This window comes from Delphinapterus leucas, chromosome 16, assembly GCF_059928025.1.
Source record: "Delphinapterus leucas isolate spDelLeu-1000000601 "Yukka" chromosome 16, BTC_Dleu_Yukka2, whole genome shotgun sequence".
In the NCBI taxonomy this organism is placed as follows: Eukaryota; Metazoa; Chordata; class Mammalia; order Artiodactyla; family Monodontidae; genus Delphinapterus; species Delphinapterus leucas.
In genome coordinates, this window is record NC_143144.1 from 62390636 (window position 1) to 62402756 (window position 12121).

The following is a 12121-nucleotide window of genomic DNA, read 5'->3' on the forward strand; positions in this document are numbered from 1 at the left end:
TATGATTGTGCTGGCAATAGGGGCTTACTGAAGTTTTTTGGTTAAAATCAGGAGAGTCACATAATGTATGTAAGACGTCCAGTCAAAATAGATCACAATTTTTGAGCAATTACTAGGTATCATATTAAGTGTTTTCGAACATCAGGATGGTACTATTATTACTATTATTATCCCCGTTTTAGAGGGGAGGGGTGTTTTCAGAGAGATTAGGTAAATTATCTAAGGTGTACAGTGGCCAGAGTAGAGTCAATGAGATCTTAGAGTCTGTGTCATAGGTTAGGCACAGCTGGGAGCGTGTGAAGCCTCTAAGCTATACTGCCTTCTAATCTGCTCAGCTCATACCAGACACTTGATTAATGGTATCTATTAGTATTATCATTTTTTCTAGTGCTCTTAAAAGAGGACAAGGGTCTAGGAATTGCTTCATACATTTGGATATACAATTTTAGTTGAGGCAGATGAGCTAATGGCCCACAATCACTAAATTTAAAGACAATTTGGGACTTCCCTGGTGGTCCAGTGGTTAAGACTCTGTGCTCCCATGGAAGGGGGCACAGGTTCAACCCCTGCTTGGGGAACTAAGATCCCTCATGCCATGTGGTGAGGCCAAAACTTTAAAAATAAATAAACAAAATGAAAATAAAGTCAACTGGTTTCAATACAGTAAATAAGGTACCAAATGATATCATTATTTACAATTCATCTATTCTGTTGGGGTATTATACAGATTCATGAAAATATCACCTTGATGGGTTTTGAGCTACTTAGAACAGTTTTCTCCATAAAGAAAAATGAAAAAATAAATGACCAAGAAAAGTACCAAGGGTTGTATGGACGTAATGCATAGTTAAAGAAATGCAATTTCAAACAGTGAGGTTCCAGGGCTGCCATGTGGAGTTGTTCAGCTTGGGCAATGTGCAAAGGTGACTGGCCAAGGGAAGAGCAGTGTGGAAATGGAGTTCTGAATGGAAAATTACACATTCTGGCATGGTCTGTGTCCATCTAGAAAGTTGGGAGTGGGGAGGGAACTTTTAAAATTCATCCACCCAGAGGGGACACCTTTAAAAAATTTAAACAAAGGCATCCTATAGGTTTGCATTATTTACAACAGTCAAGATATGGAAACAATCTAGGTGTCCATAATTGGATGAACTGATAAAGAAGATGAGATACATATACACATACTTACATACACACAATGGAATATTATTCAGCTATGAGAAAAGACATTCTGCCGTTTGTGGATAGACCTTGAGGGTACTAGGCTAAGTGAAATAAGTCAGAGAAAGATAAATACTGTATGATATCACTTACAAGTGGAATCTAGAAAAGCTGAACTCACAGAAAAAGAGACTAGAATGGTTGTTACCAGGGGTTGGGGTGTGTGGGGAAATGCGAGATATTGGTCAAAATGTGCACACTTTCAGCTATAGGATGAATAAGTTCTGAGGACCTAACCTACAGCATTGCGATTATAGTTAATAATACTGTATTATATACTTGAAACTTGCTGAGAGAGTAGATCTTAAATGTTCTCACCACAAACAAAGAAATGGTAATTATGTTACATGATGGAAGTGTTAGCTAATGCTATGATGGTAATCATTTTGCAATATATAAATGTAACGAATCAATACGTTGTATACCTCAAATTTACACAGTATGTCAATTATATCTCACTACAGCTGGGAATAACAGGGGATTTGAGGGAACCCAGCTCTGAGACAGAGATAACTGTGCTGCAGGTTTATTACTTGAGCATGCTTGGGTTCAACACCTGTGGAAGGAAGGGAAGGAAGCAGGATTGGGCAGGAAGAAGGTGGGCTGTGAAGTAGTCTCAACAATGGCCTCAGCTAAGCCTATTGGGATCTCTGGAGCTGGGATGGCTCTTCAGAGCTGCCCTGCATTGGGGTGAGAGGGCCAGACCTTGATGTACCCTGGCATCAACCAGTCAATGCGTGAGGCTGTCACAGGAAGATATGAACTCGGGGGAGGGGACTATTGAGCTGAGTCAGTTCTGGTCTCCCATCGCCCAAAAGGACTAAGTCCTTCAGTTCTGAAGAGGGAACTGGGTGGCCTATTTAACACCACTTCTGTTGCAGAGCCCATTTTCCTGCAGACTCAATAGCATTGTAAATTTGTCAGGAGAACCCCACATGGTTAGCCCTTCAAAAGACAGCTGAGGGCTTTCCTGGTGGCACAGTGGTTAAGAATCCACCTGCCAATGCAGGGTCCTGGGTTCGAGCCCTGGTCCAGGAAGATTCCACACGCCACGGAGCAACTAAGCCCAGGTGCCACAACTAATGAGCCCGTGTGTCACAACTACTGAAGCCTGCACACATAGAGCCTGTGCTCTGCAAAAAGAGAAGCCACTGCAATGAGAAGCCCGCGCACCACAACGAAGAGTAGCCCCGCGCTCGCTACAACTAAAGAAAGCCTGTGCACAGCAACGAACACCCAACACAGACAAAAATAGACAGCTGATACAGCTAAGAACAGCACTGGCTTTTGGTTATTGATCCTGAAACATTGCCTCCTCATATTAAAATATCGACCAACACCATTTAATTGCTGGTCTTCTTGAGCTCTTAACTTCTCATATTAAGCAAATTGTAAAAGATGAAATGTCTTTTATATCAGAAACATCACTTTTTCTTTTTTTAAACCCTACTTCCACCCACTCATTGTTTGACTCTTATTGCAGTGGTTTTAAATCCTCTGGTGAATTTGCTACCTGCTCTTGGGAATTAAGGGAATACTGAATTTTTCCTTCTGTGTAGTACATATATAAGTAATACTTTGACTACACAGAAACCCTCATTCTTTAATAAAAATGATGTTTTATTGAAGCTGAAGAAGCACATCAGTGCATTACAGTGCTTTTATATTAAAAATCAAGCTAGCTTGTTTTGCCAGTTTAATCAAGGGGTGAGTAATTGGAAAATAATTAAGTTGGCCTGGTTTACAGGAGTGTACCACCTTGTAAATGAGTTTATCTGGAGAATCTGGATGCTATCAAAACATAAGGGAACATAACCTCCCTTTGGGAAAGTAAATCATGTGGCTTGAGAGGAAGACAAAGGAAAGCTCTGGAAGAGAGCTTGTGCTTCTGAGTTTGTGGGTTTAGCAAGATCGGTTCTGGGGTTGGATGGCAATAATACTGGCGTCAAAGCAGTCTTTATCCTTTAATAATTCCCTAATCCTTGTTGTTATGTGAACCAGCAAACATTTGAAAGGCAAAGCTGTGGAATGGAATTAAGACGGTTTCCTGAATGAGGCAGAAAGTTTCAAGGGGAGCAAAGAACTTACAGTTTTCCACTGGAAGCCTACATTTTGAGAAATTTAGTGAATACCAATCAGAAACAAAATGTTCTACAAATCTCAGTATAATTATTGGTGCTAATCAAAGGCATAAAAACCACCAAAGTGGCTTCCACATTGTAGGAAGAGTCACTTAAAGGGGAGATCTCTCCCAGTGGTGGCCAGACTTGTATGTCTGGAAGCTTATTGGTTTGGATTTACCTCTAACCATTTACATAACATTGAGAAAAACTATGTCTATAATATTGGTCCATCTCAAAGAATGGAGGGGGTCATTGCCAACAGAGATGATGGGGGGGCCAAAGCCCACTCAGGTCACCCCTGCATACTACCATTTTTCTTTCCTGTGAAAATAAATTTTCAATAAACAAAGTTATCAAAGGACCATTTCTTAATGTTTTGCTTAGGGATCCTGACTGTAAACTTAAGTTAGCTGCATATCCGTAATATAAACCTGGATTTATTATTACCATTACTAAGGAGAAGCCTATGAATTGCCTTTGAATAAGATACAAGGTCACAATAATTGATTATAATTATTAATTGATTAGACAACATCATTAAAATGTATTTTTCAGTTTCATTGAGGTGTAATTAACACAGCAAATAGCATGTATTTAAAGTGTACAATTTGGGCTTTCCTGGTGGCGCAGTGGATAAGAATCTGCTTGCCAATGCAGGGGACACAGTTTCGATCCCTGGTCTGGAAGATCCCACATGCCGTGGAGCAACTAAGCCCGTGCGCCACAACTACTGAGCCTGTACACTATAGTCCATGAGCCACAAGTACTGAAGCCCACATGCCTAGTGCCCATGCTCTGCAACAAGAGAAGACACCGCAATGAGAAGCCCGTGCACCGCAACAAAGACCCAACACAGCCAAAAATAAAAATAAATAAATTAATTAAAAATTAAAAAAAAAATAAAGTGTACAATTTGGTAAGTTTTGACATAAATATTCACCTATGAATCCATCACCATAATCAAAATAATGAACACATTTATCACCCCCCGCAAGTTTCCATGTGCCACTAAGTCCTCTCCCTCTTCATTCCCAACAACCATTGGCATGATTTTTATCACTGTAGTTTAGTTTGCCTTTTAGTTTCCATGTACTCCTTTTTGTCTGGCTTCTTTCACTCAACACGGTTTTTGAGATTTATCCATGTTACTGTGCACATCTAATAGTTCATTCCTTTTTGTTGCTAAGTAGTGTTCCATTGTATGGTGTGATGGTTGATTTTATGTGTCAACTTGACTGGGCTAAGGGATGCCCAGAAAGCTGGTAAAACATCATTTCTGGGTATATGTATGTAGGGGTGTTTCAGAAGAGATTAGCGTTTGAGTTGGTAGACTGAGTAAAGAAGATCCACTCTCGCCAGTGTAGGTGGGTATCATCCATCTGTAAAGGGCCTGAATAGAACTAAAAGGCAAAGCAAGGGTGAATTTGCTCTCTGAGCAGGGACATCCATATTCTCCTGCCCTCGGTAAGGAACACAACATGTTACAATTATTTTAGGTTTTCTCTGAAAAAAAAAACCTCATTAAAAAGTAATCATAGTTCTCAATGATTTTAAACGTTGTAATAGAAGTCAATAAGATTTACCTTTACAATTTAATTGGATGTCTGCACATCTATATGTGAGGCTGTTGGAAAAAGGGATAATTTGGGGTGGGTTTGGAAGAACCGAAACTTCTGCTGCAGCAGTGGGTAGATGACAGCTTCTCAGGTGGAGGGATAGGGCACTAAGTCCATAAGAAGGGGGGAGACAGGAAGAATAGAATATAGAGTCATAGAACTTGAGGACACAAAATTCTTTAGAGGTCACCCTGTCGAATGTCTCATATTTAAAAGACCTTTCTGAAATGCCATGGGATAGCACAGAGCCTAAGACAATAGAAAAGATGGAAAGAGAATACCCCAGAGGTTTCAACGATGACACTGAGGTCTATGTTAGAGGCCAGTGATACCACCACTTTATGAATCACCTTTGTTGAAACCAGAAAAGATGTCCCTTTGGGCTGACAGACTCACAGGCTCTCAGCCTGATTAATGAAATGTGTGCTGGATTTCAGCCTTCCCAGACCCCTTTGATGGTGTGCTTTTGTGTTTTGGCACAAAAGCCAAACAAGTGTCTTTCCCCAAGCCAGAGAGGAATCTAGCAACCAGAATTTCTAACTCAGTTGGTTTGAGAGGGAGCTGATTAGAGTCAGCACAGTTTGAACACGAAGGTTCAAACAAAATAACTTTTCCAGCAATCAAGTATAGATCAGGGTGGCTAAGACTTGATAATAAGGCCAGGGGATGGAAATCAAGGTGCTGTGGATCCAGGATAAGAGGGGACTAAGGACTGATTGGAGACCTCTATCTGCAGAGGTCAGGTTCTAGTGGAGGATCTGAAAGGCTAAAGGAGAATGATGACAGGGGTATTTGTGAAGCTGGTCAATATCCTACTCGGCACAATGCTATATACTTTGATGCTACAGTTTTTATTCCAAAGTTCCCTCATGCTGAAGTGATACATCTGAGCTGAGACATGGGGAAACTGAATGTGTGTGGGGACTGTGAATTGGTCTTTGATAAGAAAACCAAAACAAAACCTCCATTTGATTTTGGATGATGACAATAATGAATAAACTTGAGTTCCACTAGACATGAGACAGGATACAATTTTTAAATTTATCCACTTCAGTCCAATGTTTTCTTTTTAAAAAAATTAATTAATTTATTTATTTTTGGCTGTGTCGGGTCTTCATTGCTGCGCGCGGGCTTTTTCTAGTTGCGGCGAGCAGGGGCTACTCTTCGTTGCGGTGCGTGGGCTTCTCATTGCAGTGGCTTCTCTTGTTGTGGAGCACGGGCTCTAGGCATGCGGGCTTCAGTAGCTGTGGCACACGGGCTCAGTAGTTGTGGCTCGCGGGCTTAGTTGCTCCGCGGCATGAGGGATCTTCCCGGACCAGGGCTCGAACCCGTGTTCCCTGCATTGGCAGGCAGATTCTCAACCACTGCGCCACCAGGGAAGTCCCCAATGTTGTCTTTAAGGACAAATAAATAGACAACTTTGTATCAGTATATTAGAAGTATGTGGTGTGGTTCAATTTAAGATCAGGTGAGAATTTTAGGAAACATGGAAAGCATTCTATAACATTCAACACCTAAATTGAAGTATACATACACCTGAAACTAACACGACATTGTAAATCAACTATACTTCACTTAAAAAAAAATAAATTGAAGTACACATTGCTACTATTACTTTCCAAGCAAAAACAGAATGTAGAGTTATTTTTTTTTTAACTTATGTAGCCTTTGATTATGACCCCAGGGACTTTGAAATAGCTACTGAGATGCCATCTACGCTTTTTAACTGCCGTTAAAATAATTTTAAATTTTGTTAGGCAAATTTAAGGTATTTCACTTTATTACCAGAATTAACTGGATTACATATGAATTTTCTAGTTAAAACTATCTTGATATTAACTCTTCAATTTTAAGGGTTAGAATTTCAAATCCTGAAAGGTTAGTCTGGTTTTCTGGTTAATCTGGTTAAAAGGTTAATCTGGTCTATTGAGCACCTTTCTTGCAAGATGGCACTTTAAAATGCAGATTCTACGGTTAAAAATGTTTGAGAAACAGTGGGTAATCTTGTGCAGAAACGCAAAACACATTAGCCCATTAAAAGTTCTGCAGTAAGAGAAATTTTAAAACTTTATTTAGCCAAGAGTTTCCCAAAGATATATGGCTGTAGTACTCCTTTTTAAAGTAAAGTTTTGATTTACTTAACCTTGTTCCAGTTATAGATTGCTGCTTAACAAACTTTTCTAAAACGTAGTCGCTTAAATTAACAGCAGTTGTTTATTTAGTTCATGAATCTGCAATTTGGGCAGGGCTCAGTGGGGAAGGTTTGGCTCTTCTCCACTGGATGTCAGCTGGGGTAGTTTGAATAGAGTCAGGAGGATCTACTTCAAGATGGTTCACTCACGTGGCTGGCAGGTTGATGCTGGCTGTCAGGTGGGAGCTCAACCAGGACTGAGGGCCTGGGGCCTCTGTTTCCTTCCACACAGTTTCCTCCACATGGGCCTCTCCGTGGGTTATTTTGGGCTCCCTTAGAGCACGGTGGCTGGGTTCCAAGAGTGAGCGTTCCAAATGACAGGAAGTGGAAATTGCCAATTTCTTAAAGTCGGGGTCTAGAAACTGGCACAAGTGTCACTTCTGCTGTATTATATTGGTTAAGCAGTCACAGATCTCAGATTCATGGGGAGGGAACATAGATACTTCTCTTGGTGGAAGGAGTTTCAAAAAATGTAGTGGATATATGTTAAAATTATACACATAGAAAAATGCACAAACCATAAGAGCAGAGTTTAGAGAAATTTTGCATAATAAATGTGCCTGTGTACTCAGCACCCAGAAACCTCCCTCCACCCTGGCTCTGCTCCCACCCCATTGTCCTCTTCCAGTCACTACCCCCTCAAGGGTAACCAACACCCAGGACTATAATACTATAGGTTAGTACAGGGTTTCTCAACCCCAGCTGGATAATTCCTTGTTGGGGGTTAGGTGGGGAACTGCCCTGTGCATTGCAGGATGTTTAGCAGCATCTCTGGCCTCTACCCACCAGATGACAGAAGCACCCTCTCCCCTAGTTGTGACAACCAAAAATGTCTGCAAAAATTGCCAAATATCTGGGAGGGGGGCAAGCAAGATCACCCCCAGTTGAAAATCACTGGGTTAGAAGATAATACCTCTCCTTTATTGTTTGTCTAAATCCCTCTTAACCATCTAGAATATAAATTCCTAGAATATATGCCTGGTGTATAGTAGCAAATTGAGACTATCTATTGAATGGAGGAGTGAATGAAAGGTAGCAATTCTAAATAGATATTTAAAGACTCAACTCTATATATTTACACAGCTGAACCCTCAATTACATATAATTTGTTCGTTTTTGTGAGAAATGCCATTTTATGAAGTTCACATGGATTTAAAAACTCGAGAATATATATGCATGTAAATAGAAATATATATTGGTTAATTTCTTCCTGCAGCAACGTAAAATACAAGCCAGGGAAATAGAAAAAAAACTGTGATCACCCAGACAAATAGGCAGTATCCCATGATAGTGTTAATGATTTACTATAATAAGCCACAAACTGTGGTTTGTAATTGCTGTGACAGCCTCGTGAAACAGGAATTTGCAGTAACAAAGTTTTCGTTAAAAACCTGGGTGAGGCACTATGTTCTAAAAGATTAGAAGGGGAGGAGGAAGAAGTACAAGATGGTAACAAGGGCTTGGAAAGTTATTTCTTTACAGGAAAAATCTAAAAATTTCTTTTGGAAGATAGCCACTGACTTTACTCTGAAAATATCCCTCCCTCCCCCCAGCACATGTGACAGTGTGACATCTCACTAGGTAAATTTTGTAAGGGTTCTCCCAAGAATAGTTTTCAGTGGAAACGGGATTCTCAATGAATTTCAGCAGACATGCCCTTCTTTTTGAAATTCCTAACTACAGTTATTACTCTTCAGTCAAAATTGTGTCCGAAAAATGGACACAGTTACTAGTAGATAAGGCAACTAAAGTTAGGGGCACCATGAAAACAGAATTTTATAGTTGCCAGGGCTCTTAGAGACCATACGATCATTCTGAAAGGGCAAACTACTACAAAAATTTTACCTTAGCAGTTATCCTGTTTTCTGGGTCGTTCTGAATTGTTTCAACTCCTTGAAGACACCTCTGTTAAAAGTGAAACTCATGTGTAATCCTCAGGGTGTAGAGTAGTGACTTGTGCACAGAGCTGGTTAATCACAGGACAAGTAATTTTGAGCCAGGGCTCAAAATGATCACATCCAACATATGTCTTATGTAACAAAGAGAGAAGAAATATAATACATACAACTATGGAGCCATATTAGCACAAAGGCTTCTATCAACCTCACAGGCTTAGTTGCCTGAATGCTGTGGCTAGTTAATGTCTGAATGAAATAAATTTGATATGGATTATTCAAATCCTTGAAGTTCAAAATATGTTATGGCATCTAGATTTTTAAACTGGAATTTGAATACCACTTATAAAAGAAGTATGTCTGTACAGTTTTTTTTTTTTAATTTCCTAAGATCTGAATATGTTAAGACTTGTCATTACACTGTGAAATGCTTATGATTCATTTGAGCAGAAGCAGCTAGGGATGAGGAGAGGGTGGGAGTGTGAGTGTATCAGTTCTGTATGACGCAGAAAGGGAGATGAAGTAGAAGGGAGGAAGTTTTGGATTCCTTTTTTGAATCAAAAATAGCTTAAATCAAGTAATTTGTTTACTTTTAAAACAGGAAAAAATGACCAAAAATCTGTAGTTTCCTGAATGACACACAAATCCTATTTCAGGAGAATAATTGTCATAATTGCAGGTTACTTTCTTAAAATACCTGAAAAAATTCCTTCCTAGAAGTGTAAGTTCACAAGGATAGAAAAATATATTTACACCACAGGGTGCTTGTACACCAAAGGAATTTGCTCCTTCCACGTAACCTCCACAGTAGCATTTAAAGAACTTATTAGCAAATTTACTGCCTAAATTAGAAATTTGGAAGGGAAAAGGAATTGACATGTAACTTGATTTCACTAGGTATAAAATTCTTTTATTTTCATTCATTATCCAACAAAAATTTATGGAATACGACAAAGACATTGGGCTAGATGCAGGGGGTGTAAGGATGAGCAAGACACAGTCCCTGCCCTCAAAGTCTAGACGGAGAAACATACACATACTTTCAGACATATACTCAAATATACACATGCTCACACACACAAACAGACCCACATATACCCCCATACACATATATTCACATACATATTCATTGCTCATACACAAACACACCCAACACCCATACACTTTCACATACTCACACACATTCACATATAAACATATTTACACATACACACACACATACATTTGGGAGCTCACAAAGTGGAGACCATGAGTAGAGTATGTTTCCAGGTTACAAAGGGAAGGAGAAAGAAATAACAGTGGCAACAATCCTGTGAGACAGCTATTACAGAAGCTCAGTACGGCTAAGGAGATAGTCATAGCGGAGTTGTTAAATGCTAAGGAACTGGTTTACCAAGATCTAGATTCAAGTTCAGATCCTCCATTACTATCTCTGAGGTCATGACTATGTTATTTATATTTAATGTTGTCTCAGTTTTCCTCACTTTTACTTGGGAGCTATCACAGAACTTACCTCCAAGGGTTTATATGAGGTTTAAATGAGATGATACATGTAAACCACTTAGCACAGTGCCTGGCATGTAGTAAGCACTCCATGCGTATTCAGTTTTTAATTTTTAATGATATCCTTATTATTATCAGTGAAGGTTAGTTATCTGGTAAATTGTGAAGACAGTTCTCCCCTCATCAATCTGTTAGTGAGTGGAGACAAAACATTGTGTATTAAATGAATACTTTACGTGGCCACTGTTTAAACTTAATTTTTAAAGGATTAAAAATTCAAGGAAGGCAAACTATATTTACAGTTAACACAAACATCTAGATATCATGGTCATTATTGGGAAAATCTGAATCTGACTACATATCATCTCACCTGGTATTATTAAATAATTTCTGTGGTTGTAACTTCATGGAAAAACTATATAAGCTATTATTAACTCCACAATCATTTCACCAAAGTATGTTGGACTTGATCACCTCATTTATACACTACTGACAATGTCATTTGATATTATTCATTGATATGATGAGGCAATTCATAAAATAAGAAATAAAGGTGGTCAGTATACATCTGAAAAGGTGTTACATCACCAACAATCAGAGAATTGTAAATGAGAGATTATTTTGGACTATCTTGGCAAAGTTTAAAAAGATGGTTTGGGTGCTATTGAGGGCCTGGTGACACTGGCATTCTCATACCTACATTGGTAGTAGGAGCAGAGATTAGTACAACCTTTCTAGAGGCCAATTTGGCAATACAAGTAAAAACAAAAATATGTTCTTTGATTCAGCAGTTCCACTTCTTGAATTTTATCTTAAAGGAATATAATCAGACAAATACACAAAAATGCTTGTATATGCATGCTCACTGCAGTGTTGTTTGTGATGACAAAAAATTGGAAACCACCTAAATGCCTGTCAGTAGAGAAATGCTTAAATAAATGATGGTAGAGCTATACACTGGGACTCTATGCAGCTATTAAAAAGATAGATCTATTTGTGTTGACATGAAAGATGTCCATGATCCATATCAGATACCATTTTTATTTAAAAAGGTATATGCATAGAAAAAAATTTGGTCATCTATAACTTTTTAAAAGCAGCTTTATTGTGGTATAATTTACATACCATACAATTCACCCATTGTAAGTTTACAATCCAATGACTTTTGGTAAATGCGTACAGTTTTGCAAGCATTACCACAATCCAGTTTTAGAACTTTTTTGTTACCATCCAAAGTTCCCACCTGCTCATTAAGGCTTAACTTTTAACAGTGGTTAGGTTGAGGGTGAAGTCTGGGAGAGTGAAGGCGGGAGGGGAGAATTATAGACAGCTTCCTAGTTTATCATTTCTGTCTCATTTGAATTAATTTACACCAAGGATATACTATCTTTTCATTGAGAAAACAGTAAAGGTTTTTCTATTTTGAAAAGAACAAAAAAAGGAAACAGACTTATACCCTTTGACCCAAATCTACTTCTGGTAATTTACCCTAAGGAAATAATCAAATATGTGGAAAAGGATCTGTGAACAAAGATATTTATCAATGTTTTATCTGAAACAGAGAAAAGTTGT